Genomic DNA, 18,567 nt, shown 5'->3' on the forward strand with positions numbered 1-18,567 from the left:
TTGATACTTGCTGCAGTGGTGACGTAGTTGATGCTGCAGTGGTGATGTAGTTGATACTTGCTGCAGTGATGTAGTTGATACTTGCTGCAGTGGTGATGTAGTTGACACTTGCTGCAGTGATGTAGTTGATACTTGCTGCAGTGGTGATGTAGTTGATACTTGTTGTAGTGGTGATGTAGTTGACACTTGCTGCAGTGGTGTAGTTGATACTTGCTGCAGTGGTGATGTAGTTGACACTTGCTGCAGTGATGTAGTTGATACTTGCTGCAGTGGTGATGTAGTTGATACTTGCTGCAGTGGTGATGTAGTTGATACTTGCTGCAGTGGTGATGTGGTTGATACTTGCTGCAGTGGTGATGTTGATACTTGCTGCAGTGGTGATGTAGTTGATGCTGCAGTGGTGATGTAGTTGATACTTTAGTGGTAGTGATGTTGACACTTGCTTTAGTGGTAGTGATGTTGACACTTGCTTCAGTGGTAGTGATGTTGACACTTGCTTTAGTGGTAGTGATGTTGACACTTGCTTTAGTGGTAGTGATGTTGGCACTTGCTTCAGTGGTAGTGATGTTGGCACTTGCTTCAGTGGTAGTGATGTTGACACTTGCTTCAGTGGTAGTGATGTTGACACTTGCTTCAGTGGTAGTGATGTTGACACTTGCTTCAGTGGTAGTGATAGTGACACTTGCTTCAGTGGTAGTGATGTTGACACTTGCTTCAGTGGTAGTGATGTTGACACTTGCTTCAGTGGTAGTGATAGTGACACTTGCTTCAGTGGTAGTGATGTTGACACTTGCTTCAGTGGTAGCACTGTTGACACTTGCTGCAGTGTAGTGATGTAGTTGACACTTGCTTCAATGGTGGTGATGTAACTGACACTTGCGTAAGTGGAGATATGACACTTGCGTCATTGATAGTAACTTGTGGTGACTAGCAGTCAGGGTCAGGAGAGTTTCCAGGTCACTTTAGAACGCTTAGTCCACTCTCTTCGAAGAATGTCAGCATTTTTTTTCTTTTTTGGAAGTGTGGCGTTAAGCAAGATCCTGCTGGAAGATGCCTTCTCCATCAGGAAAGTCTCTATCTACATTGGGAAGGAAATGAGTTGCCAGGATTGACTTGCATTGTCGCTGTTCATTAGTTCCTTCAACAATAACATACCGCCCCAAGGGCCTTTATCAGTAAAACTACCCCAAAACATCTTAGTTGGGTATTTTGGGGTTCGCCTTTGTTCCATCTCACTACCACTGATCTGTATCCATCTACTTTAAAATATAACTTTTCTCCATTCGTTTGTCGTCCATCTCATATGATCTAGTGCCCACCGCAACCGATTTTTCCTTCATAGCAGCAATCAGTAATTGTTTCTTTACCGGCTTTTTGTCAGTTCTGCAGTTCCAAGGAGCCTTTGTCGAACAGTTGAAGAATTAACATTTACGCTGAAGCCAAATCTCTCTGTAGATCTTGGCTGGTTTTCTTGGGATCCTTCACACTATTTCTTATGATAACCTTGTCATCGTGAGGTGTTGTCTTGCGTTTTCTTCCACATCTTCCTCGACGCATCGCTCCACAATCACCAGTGTCATCCTGATGGGTGTAACACCCATTATGAATTTCAGCAGTAAGCATGAATTGAAATGGAGAATTTGGCGAAACCACATTCACTCACGGAGCACCCTTGCAGGAGTAGCCTTACAGAACAACAGCTGTTGTAGCACTGACGAGAGTCGCAGGGTAACACCACCATCTGACATAGACAAGGATGTCAGCCACTGCACCGTCTCTTCCTTTGCAGATGACACCCGAATCTGCATGACAGTGTCTTCCATTGCAGACACTGCAAGGCTCCAAGCGGACATCAACCAAATCTTTCAGTGGGCTTCAGAAAACAATATGAAGTTCAACGATGAGAAATTTCAATTACTCAGATATGGTAAATACGAGGAAATTAAATCTTCGTCAGAGTACAAAACAAATTCTGGCCACAAAATAGAGCGAAACACCAACGTCAAAGACCTGGGAGTGATCGTGTCGGAGGATCTCACATTCAAGGACCATAACATTGTATCAATTGCATCTGCTAGAAAAATGACAGGATGGATAACGAGAACCTTCAAAACTAGGGAGGCCAAGCCCATGATGACACTCTTCAGGTCACTTGTTCTATCTAGGCTGGAATATTGCTGCACACTAACAGCACCTTTCAAGGCAGGTGAAATTGCTGACCTAGAAAATGTACAGAGAACCTTCACGGCGCGCATAACGGAGATAAAACACCTCAATTACTGGGAGCGCTTGAGGTTCCTAAACCTGTATTCCCTGGAACGCAGGTGGGAGAGATACATGATTATATACACCTGGAAAATCCTAGAGGGACTAGTACTGAACTTGCACACGAAAATCACTCGCTACGAAAGCAAAAGACTTGGCAGACGATGCAACATCCCCCGATGAAAAGCAAGGGTGTCACTAGCACGTTAAGAGACCATACAATAAGTGTCAGGGGCCCGAGACTGTTCAACTGCCTCCCAGCATACATAAGGGAGATTACCAACAGACCCCTGGCAGTCTTCAAGCTGGCACTGGACAAGCACCTAAAGTCGGTTCCTGATCAGCCGGGCTGTGCCTCGTATGTTGGTTTGCGTGCAGCCAGCAGTAACAGCCTGGTTGATCAGGCTCTGATCCACCAGGAGGCCTGGTCACAGACCGGGCCGCGGGGGCGTTGACCCCCGGAACTCTCTCCAGGTAAACTCCAGGTAAACAGCTGGATAGTTGCCTGAAGTCGGTAGCCAACGTTTCTGAAAAGAACACAAACTACATTAATTAAGCCGGAGACTAAGACATATGGGATAATCAGAAAATTTACTCCTGTCCCAATTAATTTTCACACTACTGTATGACTGTAGGTGCCACTACTAGTGGCTGTGGGCGTCACTACTATTGACTGTGGGTCCCACTACCATAGACTGTAGGTATCACTACTGGATAATGATGTCAACTAAAAAAGCTGACTGTATGGTGAGCCACAACATGGTCACCGCTTGCTTACCAGTCACATTCGGTAATTTTGGTGTCTGTGTAGAAGATAGGTAGTTAGATTAATTAAGGAAGAGGGATATTTTTTAAGTCGTAGGGAAAATAGGATGGATGGAGGGCATGAGTTAGGGATGTTGTAGGGAGGAGGATGGTGTAAGAGAGAATTAGGTAGCACCAGTAGTGTGGTGGTGTGTGCCCTGCAAGGTAGGGAAGCCACACGCACACAACTCGTGTTTCTCCCATCTCAACGCTCACCCCTTTCCCTCTCTCTCCCCAACAACACCAGCGTTTCACCATCCCAACAGTCACACCTCCCCAACACCCACACACACCCTCAGCACCCACACACCCTCAGCACCAACACACACACACACACACACACACACACACACACACACACACACACACACACACACACACACACACACACACACACACACACACACACACACACTCATGGGGCAGGGAGAGAGAGGACCTAGTAGCAATCAGCGAAGAAGCGGGGCCAGGAGCTGTGAATCGACCCCTGCAACCACAAATAGGTGAGTACAAATAGGTGAGTACACACACACATAAGAACATAAGAAAGGAGGAACACTGCAGGAGGCCTGTTGGCCACATACTAGGCAGGTCCTTTACAATTCATCCCACTGACTCGGTTTGGTTCATCCCACTAACAAAACATTTGCCCAACCCAATTTTCAATGCCACCCAAGAAATAAGCTCTGATGTGAAAGTCCCACTCAAATCCAACCCCTCCCACTCATGTACTTATCCAACCTAAATTTGAAACTACCCAAAGTCCCAGCCTCAATAACCCAACTAGGTAGACTGTTCCACTCATCAACTACCCTATTTCCAAACCAATACTTTCCTATGTCCTTTCTAAATCTAAACTTATCTAATTTAAATCCATTACTGCGGGTTCTCTCTTGGAGAGACATCCTCAAGACCTTAATAATATCCCCTTTATTAATACCTATCTTCCACTTATACACTTCGATCAGGTCTCCCCTCATTCTTCGTCTAACAAGTGAATGTAACTTAAGAGTCTTCAATCTTTCTTCATAAGGAAGATTTCTAATGCTATGTATTAATTTAGTCATCCTACGCTGAATGTTTTCTAACGAATTTATGTCCATTCTGTAATGTGGAGACCAGAACTGAGCTGCATAATCTAGGTGAGGCCTTACTAATGATGTATAAAGCTGCAGTATGACCTCTGGACTTCTGTTGCTTACACTTCTTGATATAAATCCCAGTAATCTATTTGCCTTATTACGTACGCTTAGGCATTGCTGTCTTGGTTTAAGGTTGCTGCTCACCATAACCCCCAAGTCCTTTTCGCAATCTGTATGGCTAAGTTCTACATCATTTAACTTATAAGTACTAGGGTTATGGGCACTCCCAAACTTCAGAACCTTGCATTTATCTACACTGAACTGCATCTGCCACTTTTTTGACCAAGAATAGAGTTTGTTTAAATCCTCCTGAAGTTCCATAACATCTACGTTTGAATCAATTATCCTACCTATCTTTGTGTCATCGGCGAATTTGCTCATATCACTAGTAATTCCCTCATCAAGATCATTGATATATATTATAAACAACAACGGGCCCAAGACTGATCCCTGTGGAACGCCACTTGTTACAGATCCCCACTCGGATTTAACCCCATTTATGGACACTCTCTGCTTCCTGTCAGTGAGCCATGACTCGATCCACGAGAGCACTTTTCCCCCAATGCCATGAGCTGCCACTTTCTTTAAAAGTCTATGGTGCGGAACTCTATCAAAAGCCTTACTAAAATCTAAGTAAATAATATCAAATTCTTTATCGTGGTCAACAGCCTCAAAAGCTTTACTGAAGAAAGTTAATAAATTAGTTAGACAAGACCGGCCTCTTGTGAATCCATGCTGAGTATCATTAATCAAGCTATGGTTATCGAGATGGCTGCTTATAATCTCAGCTATAATTGACTCTAGTAATTTGCCTACAATTGAGGTCAGGCTTATTGGGCGGTAATTTGACGGTAACGACTTGTCCCCTGTTTTAAAAATAGGAATTACATTAGCCATCTTCCACATATCAGACACTACACCTGTTTGAAGAGATAAATTAAAAATATTAGTTAATGGTTCACAGAGTTCCATTTTGCATTCCTTAAGAACCCTTGAAAAAACCTCATTAGGACCCGGCGACTTATTTTGCTTCAGTCTGTCTATCTGCTTCACAACCATTTCACTAGTGACTGTGATGTTACATAATTTATCTTCTTCTAGCCCACTATAAAAATTAATTACTGGAATATTGTTAGTGTCTTCCTGTGTAAAAACTGAGAGAAAATAATTATTAAAAATCGAGCACATTTCATTCTCTTTGTCAGTAAGGTGCCCATAGTTATTTTTAAGGGGACCTATCTTATCTCTAACTTTTGTTCTATAGACCTGGAAAAAACTTTTTGGGTTAGTTTTAGAATCCCTAGCAACTTTAATTTCATAGTCCCTTTTAGCTTTTCTTATCCCCTTTTTAATGTCCCTCTTAATGTCAATATACTGATTCATAAGTTGACCCTCACCTCTTTTGATACGCCTATAAATTCCTTTCTTATGCCCTAGTAGATATTTGAGCCTATTATTCATCCATTTTGGGTCATTTCTATTTGATCTAATTTCTTTATATGGGATAAACGTTCTTTGAGCAGTATGTATAGTGTTCAGAAAACTGTCATATTGATAGCTCACTTCGTTACCCCAGTCAACAGATGATAAGTGTTCTCTAAGCCCATCGTAATCTGCTAAGCGAAAATCTGGGACTGTTACTGAGTTATCGCTACTATCGTACTTCCATTCAATGCTAAATGTAATTGGTTTGTGGTCGCTAGCACCCAGTTCCTCTGAAATTTCTAAATTATTAACAAGGGATTCATTGTTTGCCATAACTAAGTCAAGCAGGTTATTTCCCCTTGTAGGTTCTGTCACAAACTGCTTCAAAAAACAATCCTGAACTACTTCTAAGAAGTCGTATGATTCTAAATTCCCAGTCAAGAAATTCCACTCAATATGACTAAAGTTAAAGTCTCCTAGAATTACTACATTATCGTGCCTTGTGGCCTTAACAATTTCCTCCCATAGTAGTCTCCCTTGATCCCTATCTAAGTTTGGGGGACGGTATATCACTCCTAAAATCAGTTTTTCATGCCCCTCTGAAAATTCTATCCAAACAGACTCTGTATGTGTTACTTCAGACTTAATACCCGTTTTTATGCAACAGTTCAAGCGATCTCGGACATACAATGCCACCCCACCCCCCTTCCCGATACTTCTATCTACTTGGAACAATTTAAAACCCTGAATATGACATTCCGCAGGCATGTCCCGACTTTTTGAATTAAACCACATCTCAGTTAAGGCAAATACATCAATGTTACCTGCACTAGCAACTAATCTCAACTCGTTCATCTTATTCCTAGCACTACGGCAATTAGCATAATAAACATTGAAAGACTCTCCTTTCTCTTTACCCTTCCTGCTCATTTCTGTTTTTCTACTAAACCTATTACTGTCCTTATCACCCAAAGTCCCTGGCTTTTCAATATCTACCTCGTTCTGCTTATTACTAGTTCCCCTAGAACTCGTAATATTACTACACTGGGACTTCACTGTTTTCCTACCAAAATCCATACCACTAACTATTCCTAGTTTAAAGTCTTAACTGCTCCCTCCACTGCAGTTGCCAGTGCTACCACCCCAGACCTAGATAAGTGAACCCCATCCCTGGCATACATGTCATTTCTGCCATAGAAGAGGTCCCAGTTGTCAATGAATGTTACCGCATTTTCCTTACAGTATTTGTCCAGCCAGCAATTGACACCAATTGCCCTGGACAACCATTCATTTCCAACCCTTGGCAAAATACCACATATGACAGGGTTCCCACCCTTACTCCTAATTATTTCTATTGCTGACCTATACCTGCTAATCAGGTCTTCACTCCTACGTCTGCCAACATCGTTGCCTCCAGCACTGAGACAGATAATAGGATTGCTCCCATTACCTCTCATGATGTTATCCAGACGGCTAACAATATCCTCCATCCCAGCCCCAGGAAAGCAAACTCTCTGTCTCCTACTCCTGTCCTTCAAGCAGAACGCCCTATCCATATACCTAACTTGGCTATCACCTGGGAGTGATCATGTCAGAGGATCTCACCTTCAAGGACCATAACATTGTATCAATCGCATCTGCTAGAAAAATGACAGGATGGATAATGAGAACCTTCAAAACTAGGGAGGCCAAGCCCATGATGACACTCTTCAGGTCACTTGTTCTATCTAGGCTGGAATATTGCTGCACACTAACAGCACCTTTCAAGGCAGGTGAAATTGCCGACCTAGAAAATGTACAGAGAACCTTCACGGCGCGCATAACGGAGATAAAAGACCTCAATTATTGGGAGCGCTTGAGGTTCCTAAACCTGTATTCCCTGGAACGCAGGAGGGAGAGATACATGATTATATACACCTGGAAAATCCTAGAGGGACTAGTACCGAACTTGCACACGAAAATCACTCACTACGAAAGCAGAAGACTTGGCAGACGATGCACCATCCCCCCAATGAAAAGCAGGGGTGTCACTAGCACGTTAAGAGACCATACAATAAGTGTCAGGGGCCCGAGACTGTTCAACTGCCTCCCAGCACACATAAGGGGGATTACCAACAGACCCCTGGCAGTCTTCAAGCTGGCACTGGACAAGCACCTAAAGTCAGTTCCGGATCAGCCGGGCTGTGGCTCGTACGTTGGTTTGCGTGCAGCCAGCAGCAACAGCCTGGTTGATCAGGCTCTGATCCACCAGGAGGCCTGGTCACAGACCGGGCCGCGGGGGCGTTGACCCCCGGAACTCTCTCCAGGTAAACTCCAGGTAAACAACAACAATATTCTTACCTTCCTTGGTGTCGTTCGTCGTGATGTTCCCAGTAGTCGACTCACATTCGTTGGGTAGCACTGAGAATGTATTAGATGTTTCCACAACAGTTTCCACGGCAGTCTCTTTCTTCTTCATCGTTTCTACCTTTCCATTCGTCTTCTTGATCGTCAACTTCGTTCCCTGCTGTCCAGCCACTGACCACACACACACACACCCACACACACACACACACACACACACACACACACACACACACACACACACACACACACACACACACACACACACACACACACACACACACACACACACACACACCGGCAAAGGACCCAGGAGAATAAGGAGAACAGTCGTAGAGCCAGAAACGAATATGCACAGATAAGAAGGGAGGCCCAAAGACAATATGAAAATGACATAGCAGCGAAAGCCAAATCTGACCCGAAACTGTTGTACAGCCACATCAGGAGGAAAACAACAGTCAAGGACCAGGTAATCAGGCTAAGGAAGGAAGGAGGAGAGACAACAGGAAATGACCGTGAAGTATGTGAAGAACTCAACAAGAGATTCAAAGAAGTGTTCACAGAGGAGACAGAAGGGACTCCAGAAAGACGGAGAGGTGGGGCACACCACCAAGTGCTGGACACAGTGCACACAACCGAGGAAGAAGTGAAGAGGCTTCTGAGTGAGCTAGATACCTCAAAGGCAATGGGGCCAGATAACATCTCCCCATGGGTATTGAGAGAGGGAGCAGAGGCGCTATGTGTACCCCTAACAACAATATTCAATACATCTATCGAAACAGGGAGATTGCCTGAGGCATGGAAGACAGCAAATGTAGTCCCAATCTTTAAAAAAGGAGACAGACATGAAGCATTAAACTACAGACCAGTGTCACTGACATGTATAGTATGCAAAATCATGGAGAAGATTATCAGGAGAAGAGTGGTGGAACACCTAGAAAGGAATGATCTCATCAACAGCAGCCAGCATGGTTTCAGGGACGGGAAATCCTGTGTCACAAACCTACTGGAGTTCTATGACATGGTGACAGCAGTAAGACAAGAGAGAGAGGGGTGGGTGGATTGCATTTTCTTGGACTGCAAGAAGGCGTTTGACACAGTTCCACACAAGAGATTGGTGCAAAAACTGGAGGACCAAGCAGGGATAACAGGGAAGGCACTACAATGGATCAGGGAATACTTGTCAGGAAGACAGCAGCGAGTCATGGTACGTGGCGAGGTGTCAGAGTGGGCACCTGTGACCAGCGGGGTCCCGCAGGGGTCAGTCCTAGGATCAGTGCTGTTTCTGGTATTTGTGAACGACATGACGGAAGGAATAGACTCTGAGGTGTCCCTGTTTGCAGATGACGTGAAGTTGATGAGAAGAATACACTCGATCGAAGACCAGGCAGAACTACAAAGGGATCTGGACAGGCTGCAGACCTGGTCCAGCAATTGGCTCCTGGAGTTCAATCCCACCAAGTGCAAAGTCATGAAGATTGGGGAAGGGCAAAGAAGGCCGCAGACGGAGTACAGTCTAGGGGGTCAGAGACTACAAACCTCACTCAAGGAAAAAGATCTTGGGGTGAGTATAACACCAGGCACATCTCCTGAAGCGCACATCAACCAAATAACTGCTGCAGCATATGGGCGCCTAGCAAACCTCAGAACAGCATTCCGACATCTTAATAAGGAATCGTTCAGGACCCTGTACACCGTATACGTTAGGCCCATATTGGAGTATGCGGCACCAGTTTGGAACCCACACCTAGCCAAGCACGTAAAGAAACTAGAGAAAGTGCAAAGGTTTGCAACAAGACTAGTCCCAGAGCTAAGAGGTATGTCCTATGAGGAGAGGTTAAGGGAAATCAACCTGACGACACTGGAGGACAGGAGAGATAGGGGGGACATGATAACGACATACAAAATACTGAGAGGAATTGACAAGGTGGACAAAGACAGGATGTTCCAGAGATTGGACACAGTAACAAGGGGACACAGTTGGAAGCTGAAGACACAGATGAATCACAGGGATGTTAGGAAGTATTTCTTCAGCCACAGAGTAGTCAGTAAGTGGAATAGTTTGGGAAGCGATGTAGTGGAGGCAGGATCCATACATAGCTTTAAGCAGAGGTATGATAAAGCTCACGGCTCAGGGAGAGTGACCTAGTAGCGATCAGTGAAGAGGCGGGGCCAGGAGCTCGGAATCGACCCCCGCAACCTCAACTAGGTGAGTACAACTAGGTGAGTACACACACACACACACACACAGAGCACCCACAAACACCCACAAACACCATAACATACTCACACATCCCACCTTCAACGTTAATCTTTATCACATTTTCTGTCTTAATCTTTTTTACTTTTTTTGTGCACTTTAGTTGTGTAACATTTTTTACCTTAGGTTTAAGGCTCACTCCACTGTCAAGTTCTACATAGTTTAACCTGACCACTTACAGTCAGATCAGTTCATTCATGTACAGTCACACTGCAGGAAATACTGGAGTAATTCTGTCAATTCTTCTCTCGCACATTCTTTGTCTTCCTCTCACTTATTCGGTGAGTCACTAAAACCCTTTCAGTTTCGTCTACCTTGTTCTTAGAGCTTATGATTCAGTGTGTGGTGAGGCGCCTTAGTCTTACAACAATGACGTCTGGACACCCTCCTCTCTTTTATACTCTTACTGAGTTTCTCTTTAAAACTACCAAAAGTTAACAGTACCTAAGAAAACAAGTGGAAATAAGCCACACTATCTGACTTTTTTTCTTTTTTTAGCTATTCTTTTTTTTTTTTTACCCTCTGGGGTTACTTATCCAAATCGTGGTTTTAGTCACGTCCTACCTGGTTTACCTGGAGAGGGTTTCGGGGATGAACGCCCCCGCGGCCTGGTCTGAGACCAGGCCTCATGGTGGATCAGGGTCTGATCAACCAGGCTGTTACTGCTGGCCCCACGCAAGCTGACTTACGAACCACAGCCCGGTTGGTCAGGTACTGACTTTAGGTGCCTGTCCAGTGCCTTCTTGAAGACAGCCAGGGGTCTGTTGGTAATCCCCCTTATGTATGCTGGGAGGCAGTTAAACAGTCTTGGGCCCCGGACACTTATTGTGTTGTTTCTCAGTGTACTCGTGGCGCCCCTGCTTTTCATTGGGGGAATGTTGCATCTCCTGCCGAGTCTTTTGCTTTCATATGGATTTTCGTGTGCAGGTTTGGTACCAATCCCTCCAGGGCCTTCCAGGTGTATATTATCATGTATCTCTCTCGCCTGCGTTCGAGTGAATACAGATCAAGGACCTTCAACCGTTCCCAGTAGTTTAGGTGTCTTATCACACTTATGTGTGCCGTGAAAGTTCTTTGTACACTCTCCAGGTCTGCAATGTCGCCAACCTTGAAAGGGGCCGTTAGTGTACAGCAATATTCCAGCCTAGAGAGCACAAGCGATTTAAAGAGAATCATCATGGGCTTGGCGTCCCTAGTTTTGAAGGTTCTCATTATCCATCCTATCATTTTCCTAGCGGATGAGGTAGATACATTGTTGTGGTCTTTGAACTGAGATCCTCTGACATCACTCCCAGGTCCTTCACATTACTTTTCCGCACTATCATTCTTCATGTTTTTCTTTCAAGAAATCTTATCTTATTTTAGTAGTTTGTCAGTGATTTCACTGAAATTTTGCATATTTAAGATCAGTTTTTCTTGAAATCTCAAAAGTTTTTTTCAGATGAAGATAAAAGCAATATGGTCATTCATTTATCTCGTGTGTTAACTCAGCAGGTGTGTTTGAGAAGCCTGTCTTAAAAATAAACACTTATGATCACATATGTACATAATTATCATATTAATGGTATTCAGTACCGACAAGTTGATAAATAAGACACATGAGTAGGATTGTGGGACTGACCATCTGTGTCATCCAGAGAAACGGACGGATCACCTCAATACTTCTGTTTCCAGTGATTAATTCACCTATATTCGACTGAAGAAGCCTGTTGTACAGACGATACATTTAGACAATAATGATTCCTAAGTGTTGTAGATATGTATCTACATAAATTTGACAAAGTATAAACGGCAGAAGTAATGTCTACCGTTATGACTACAAAAATTAATATATAAATCAATTAATTTGAGATGCTGTACCACGAGGCGCTGTTACAACACATTATAGACGAAACACCACGAACATCACATGATAGTGGAGGATCATACGTGTCATTCGAGGAAGAGTAGCTCTAATTCCTCGGATTGCAATCCCTTAACCAGCATTAAGGCAACTCCGTGGAAGAGTCGACTAGCAGCAGCGTGTGACTTTGTACATGATCCAAGACGGACCGAAACGTCGTTGTAAGCTCCTTTCTCCTATGTGCAAAAAAGGCACGATATTGTACCTCTTTTGCTCTTGAATAGCTATAACCTGCTCTTACCTCAGTCACCTTGTAAGAGGCCATTAACCGCATTATCCTGCGTCTGGAAGGAAGAGTTAGCCAGACCTAACTTGGGCGACTTACTGAGGATAATCTCTCAGCGGTCTGTTTTTTGAGTGAGGGGGAGAGGGGGGGGGAGGGGATAAGGCTAAGGGGAGTCAGAGTGACGGTACACCTGTTACCTATATGCTCTTGTGTGTGTGTGTGTGTGTGTGTGTGCTTGCCTAAATATTGGTTGCAGGAGTCGATTCACAGCTCCTAGCCCCGCCTCTTCTCTGGTCGCTACTTCATATATATATATATATATATATATATATATATATATATATATATATATATATATATATATATATATATATATATATATATATATATATATATATATATACTAATGCAATAATTGCGAACAAGCGAAAGCGATACAAGCTGCAAAACAACAACGTTACAAAACGAGGAGAAAGTTGCAGCTTGAGTGTGTTGTGACCCAGTGAAGATGAGGGTCACCATCACCTGTAGCACCAGACCAACACAGCGAAGATGAGGGTCACCATCACCTCTAGCACCAGACCAACACAGTGAAGATGAGGGTCACCATCACCTCTAGCACCAGACCAACACAGTGAAGATGAGGGTCACCATCACCTGTAGCACCAGACCAACACAGTGAAGATGAGGGTCACCATCACCTCTAGCACCAGACCAACACAGTGAAGATGAGGGTCACCATCACCTCTAGCACCAGACCAACACAGCGAAGATGAGGGTCACCATCACCTCTAGCACCAGACCAACACAGTGAAGATGAGGGTCACCATCACCTCTAGCACCAGACCAACACAGTGAAGATGAGGGTTACCATCACCTCTAGCACCAGACCAACACAGTGAAGATGAGGGTCACCATCACCTCTAGCACCAGACCAACACAGCGAAGATGAGGGTCACCATCACCTCTAGCACCAGACCAACACAGCGAAGATGAGGGTCACCATCACCTGTAGCACCAGACCAACACAGCGAAGATGAGGGTCACCATCACCTCTAGCACCAGACCAACACAGTGAAGATGAGGGTCACCATCACCTCTAGCACCAGACCAACACAGTGAAGATGAGGGTCACCATCACCTCTAGCACCAGACCAACACAGTGAAGATGAGGGTCACCATCACCTCTAGCACCAGACCAACACAGTGAAGATGAGGGTCACCATCACCTCTAGCACCAGACCAACACAGTGAAGATGAGGGTCACCATCACCTCTAGCACCAGACCAACACAGTGAAGATGAGGGTCACCATCACCTCTAGCACCAGACCAACACAGTGAAGATGAGGGTCACCATCACCTCTAGCACCAGACCAACACAGTGAAGATGAGGGTCACCATCACCTCTAGCACCAGACCAACACAGTGAAGATGAGGGTCACCATCACCTCTAGCACCAGACCAACACAGTGAAGATGAGGGTCACCATCACCTCTAGCACCAGATCACACTTCTGGTTAGTGTGACTTTGTAAATGGTCCAAGTCGGACCGAAACGTCGTCGTAAGCTCCTCTCTTCTATGTGCGGGTTATTTGTGTATCGTTTTAGATGTACTTTACTTGGACTATAGATGTTGTACCCCTTTCTTAGAGTACTTGTCCCATGTCTCGCCTGAACCCGGCCTGAATGAGTAACATTTCAGTAGAATCTTCAATACCTGAGAGATGTGGGTGGCTTTGTTTATGCATTGACAAATTTTATCCCGCTTTTCACACTTAGTTGAGCTTCGCGAGCGGAAAGAAGGCAGCAATCGCGATAAAACTATATTATTCTCAAGAGCATCAGTTCATCAGCGATCATTTATTCCTCAAATGATTAGTCTGGAAGATGTTCGTATAACATACAAACATTAATAAATCAGTATTGACTAAAATCTCTGGCCCACAGATGACTCTTAACTTCTGCCTGTTCCCTGTTTGTGCGTTTCATAACAATAAATACTTTGTGAAGATAATTCTAGAGAATCCTTTTAAATGAACTAAGGCTGGTAGTAGCACTCAGCTTGTAAAATAGGTAGAATTCATAACCTAACCCTTAAAAACCTTTGCCACACAGAGAGAGAGAGAGAGAAAGAGAGGAGGGGAGAAAATGTGTGAATAGCGGAGCCAGCTCCGCACAATGGGGTTAGTGTGTTGGTGACCTCTTATCTTAATGAAGCATACGCGATCACCTCCAGGTAATGTAAACAAACCCACGTGAGTACCTAGGCAGGTGTGACACGCTTCCTCATTGAATCGCTCTAATAGGTGTTAGGTTAGTGTGTTAGGTTAAAGCCTGTTCTTCCTGCGCTTGCACACACTCTCAAGCAGGTATTAAAGTAGGTTAATGTGTTGGGTATGTCTATCACTGCACTTGCTTACTCTCTGAAGCAGGTGTTAGGTTCAAACCCATCACCGTGCTCACTCAGGCAGGTGTTAAACTAGTGTAAATTAATAACTAAGATTCCATCCCCTAAGGGAAATATTTAACAAAAGTAATGAAACTTTTTTGAAGTAAACTATTTTATATTACGAAAATTTTAGCATGATTAGGTTAAATTACTAGGTTAATTTTAGTGCATACTTAAACTAAAATGCATATTAAAAATTTATGTAACTGAATATAATTGTTTTGGTTGGATGGGACTGAGGTAATTTATGTCATTATGAATTATACAATGTATCACGACCAGTGGCAAGTCATGGGAAAAAATGACCAGTAAAACCTAAAACAAGGTTTTTGCTGACAGAAAGCAGCTACGTCTCTATCTCTCTCTGATTGTGCCACTCAAGGGAGGTTCCTTGATTCTGGTGAGGGGCTCTTGATCTAGGGAATTGGATCTGTGCTCCAATTCCCTTAATTAAGCTTGAATGCTTTCTATCCCCCCTACTCACTCCCACAAACCCTATATAACCCCTACGGGTTTAGGGCTCCCCATAATTCTCTGACCGCCCAGCTACCGAAATACACCTAGTTATTACTAAAATTATTATTAATCAGGAAATGGGGTTATGTCCATGAGAGTGATGTGTGTCTTACACTGAGTGAACTTCTGCTGCCTTCATCACAGTCTCTTATAGAGTATATATAAAACGCAAACGTGCTAAATGTATTATTACTCACAAGAATACTTGGAATTCCGAATATTCCATCTACAGGAAATATTTTCTAGTCAGGAAATACCTGAAAGATATGCCAAAAGTTCAATATATAGTAAAGAAAATATTGCAGCTATGTGGGCTGGTTGGTAGAGCATTCAGTTCACATACTGAGGGTCCCTGGTTCGATCCCCAGTACAGGTGGATACGTTGTTCATTTTTCTTACACCTGCTGTCCCTGTTCACCTAGCAGTAAGTAGGTACCCGAGTGTTAGCCGACTGTTGTGAGTCACATTCCAGGGAATGACAGTATACCTTAACCTTGGCCTTTAAAATACGCTGAGGTTGGTTAACACCTCCCAGCCTGTAAAAACAATTATTTTTATTATTATTACTATTACACTGGGGGAAGGCAATCAGGTTTGATCCAAAGATGCCAATGTAGCTCAACTTCCTTGGCACGGGTTTAGCCCCGGTGATTTAGTATAGTAATTCCTTAGATCAAAGACCATCCATTAAAATCAAAGCACCCGGTGGAAGGGACATTGATGTTTTAAAACCTGTGACAGGTATTGGATTTTTAGATTTTACCACCGAAGTGTCACCCCATATCCATCCTGTGGACGGTAGCTCAAGAGCATATGGATACACAAAAGGCCTAGGAACTAGGCTCCAAAAGGGTTAACAGGTGTACATATGGATTTATATCTACATATCTACAGTTCACTTATCTGTTACAAGCAAATTTAGGAAATTTGCTTATTATATCTGGTATCTAATTTTCATTAATAAGATATCTTGACATGTCACATAGGTTATTATACTGTCTGTCTCTGTATTCTTCAATAAGTGGACAATTAAGCACATAGTGTTCAAGACAGTGACCATGTGCCTGATCACATAATTTGCATTTAGTTTGATCATCATCTGTGTGTCTCCCAAACTGCCAGAAGTACTTGTAACCAAGCCTAAGTCTGGCCACTACAACATCAGTCAGTCTAGTCACATTGCAAGTTGCTCCATAAACATATTTATCTACTTTCATGTTATCATTGTGGGTTATAGATCTATTCAGGCTTCTAACTGCATTCCTATAACAATCATTTTCATTATTTACTTCTCTCCTAATATTATTCCTAATGCTAGACACAGATACACCAAAGTTATATTCTGTATTCTCCTTCTCGATACTCTTCTTGGCTAACATATCAACTTTATCATGAAGGAGTAATCCAATGTGTGATGGGATCCATAGCAATTGTACATCAATTCCTTTGACAGGTATAAAGTTACATAATTAATATTTTCCTAAATGTATGATTTGTCAGCTTGTTCACTGCTCATATTTTAATACGTTAAGCTAAATACTTAGCTGTTAAAATAATTAGTTAATACTGTATACCGTGAAAAATAAGTAAAGTCAGTTGCTTAAAAATTAAGCTTTGTTTTTTGAGAAATTACCAGATTTATCTTAAAGTATCGTTCAGCAGCGGCAGCAGCGACCAGCCTTCAGGTATTCAGGAACCAACAAGAATAACGTCAGTAACCTCGCAGACACGGCGGAGGTTGGATGTGTCTCTCCAATTCTCTCTTCATGAAATGAACTGTGATTTCTAGTTATTGTTTAATAGATAAATCTTATGGATGCTAATATATACTGAGCGAATTTAACTGATTTTTCTATAAGTGTTGAGTGATAGAAACTATTTCATTCTTGTGAGCTTTACAAAGCTGAATTGCGTAAAAGAAAAGCACACTTTATTTTTTCATAATATATATAGAGAGTGAATAACAAGGTTGAAGAAGTTAGCCGAGAAGACAAGTCAGTACTTGGATCACCTGCTCAAGGACATTAAGGTATCGTAGTCACAAGAACCCCAGCTTATATAGGGTACCTGCTGTATAGCCCTTGTGGCTTAGCGCTTCTTTTTTGATTATAATAATAATAATATATAGGGTACCAGGGTAACTTGTGCAGTTATCAAAACTTTGCAGTCCAGTCCCTGGACCCATTATGTACCTCTCTAAATTTTTTACTCCCTCCCACACTACGGGTATGGAGTGAATAAGAAAGATATTAAACTAGAAAAAAAAAATAGGTCACTGTTTGAATTGATAAGTGTTATCCTAGTTTAAGTTACCCATAAGTTACTATATATTTTGTATTGAATTTGAATAGAACTTTCTTGTATATGTTCATTGTTCCATGTTTGCTGTGAAGAATTATTCGTGTATTTAGCTTTCTTTAATAATTAACAGATAATCTATTCATTCCATCAATGTCGCGACATTTAAATAATAATTTTAAACCATTAGTCAACATTGAAAATATTAACGTGTAATTATACACGTTACTTTATAAATTTCATTATATTAGAAAGTTGTATCCGAAGCTCAGGAAGAACACAGTTGAGGTTGCCATCCAGCGCACGTACGCACACACCTGCATGCACACGCATACGCATGAATGCATACATGTGAACGCATGCATAACAGGCCAAGTGTATAGACAAGTGCCTTTGACAGATGGTAACTAACACCCTGCGAAGAGGCGGGACCAGAAACTGACCCTATCAATACACCCGCGTGTAAGAGAGAACACACACAACCAAATAACTACTGAAGCAAATGCACGTTTCGCAAATCTAAGAGTAAGTTTTAGATATCTATGCAAAGTCATGACACTAGGGTGTACGTCAGGCCCATATTGGAATATGCAGCACCAGTATGTTTACCTGGAGAGAGTTCCGGGGGTCAACGCCCCCGCGGCCCGGTCTGTGACCAGGCCTCCTGGTGGATCAGAGCCTGATACACCAGCCTGATCCAGGCTGTTGCTGCTGGCTGCACGCAAACCAACGTACGAGCCACAGCCCGGCTGGTCAGGAACCGACTTTAGGTGCTTGTCCAGTCCCAGCTTGAAGACTGCCAGGGGTCTGTTGGTAATCCCCCTTATGTATGCTGGGAGGCAGTTGAACAGTCTCGGGCCCCTGACACTTATTGTATGGTCTCTTAACGTGCTAGTGACACCCCTGCTTTTCATTGGGGGATGTTGCATCGTCTG

The 18,567-nt window shown here is 43.1% G+C and overlaps 1 protein-coding gene across 9 annotated transcripts in view; it reads left to right on the forward strand.

The window, feature by feature from the left end:
• The window catches only part of LOC128687572 (uncharacterized), an 83,497-nt gene that overhangs the window by 7,729 nt on the left and 57,201 nt on the right, over positions 1–18,567 (forward strand). For 8 of the 9 annotated variants that reach the window (XR_008406860.2, XR_008406859.2, XM_053775063.2 and 5 more), the window contains exon 1: positions 17,044–17,363. The exons of the other annotated variant lie outside the window; for it this stretch is intronic. The gene's annotated coding sequence lies outside the window, so the exon portion shown is untranslated. Of the gene's footprint in view, positions 1–17,043; positions 17,364–18,567 lie in introns of those variants that run through there. 9 annotated transcript variants of the gene reach the window in all.

The sequence above is a fragment of the Cherax quadricarinatus genome, chromosome 11 (assembly GCF_038502225.1).
Source record: "Cherax quadricarinatus isolate ZL_2023a chromosome 11, ASM3850222v1, whole genome shotgun sequence".
NCBI lineage: Eukaryota > Metazoa > Arthropoda > Malacostraca > Decapoda > Parastacidae > Cherax > Cherax quadricarinatus.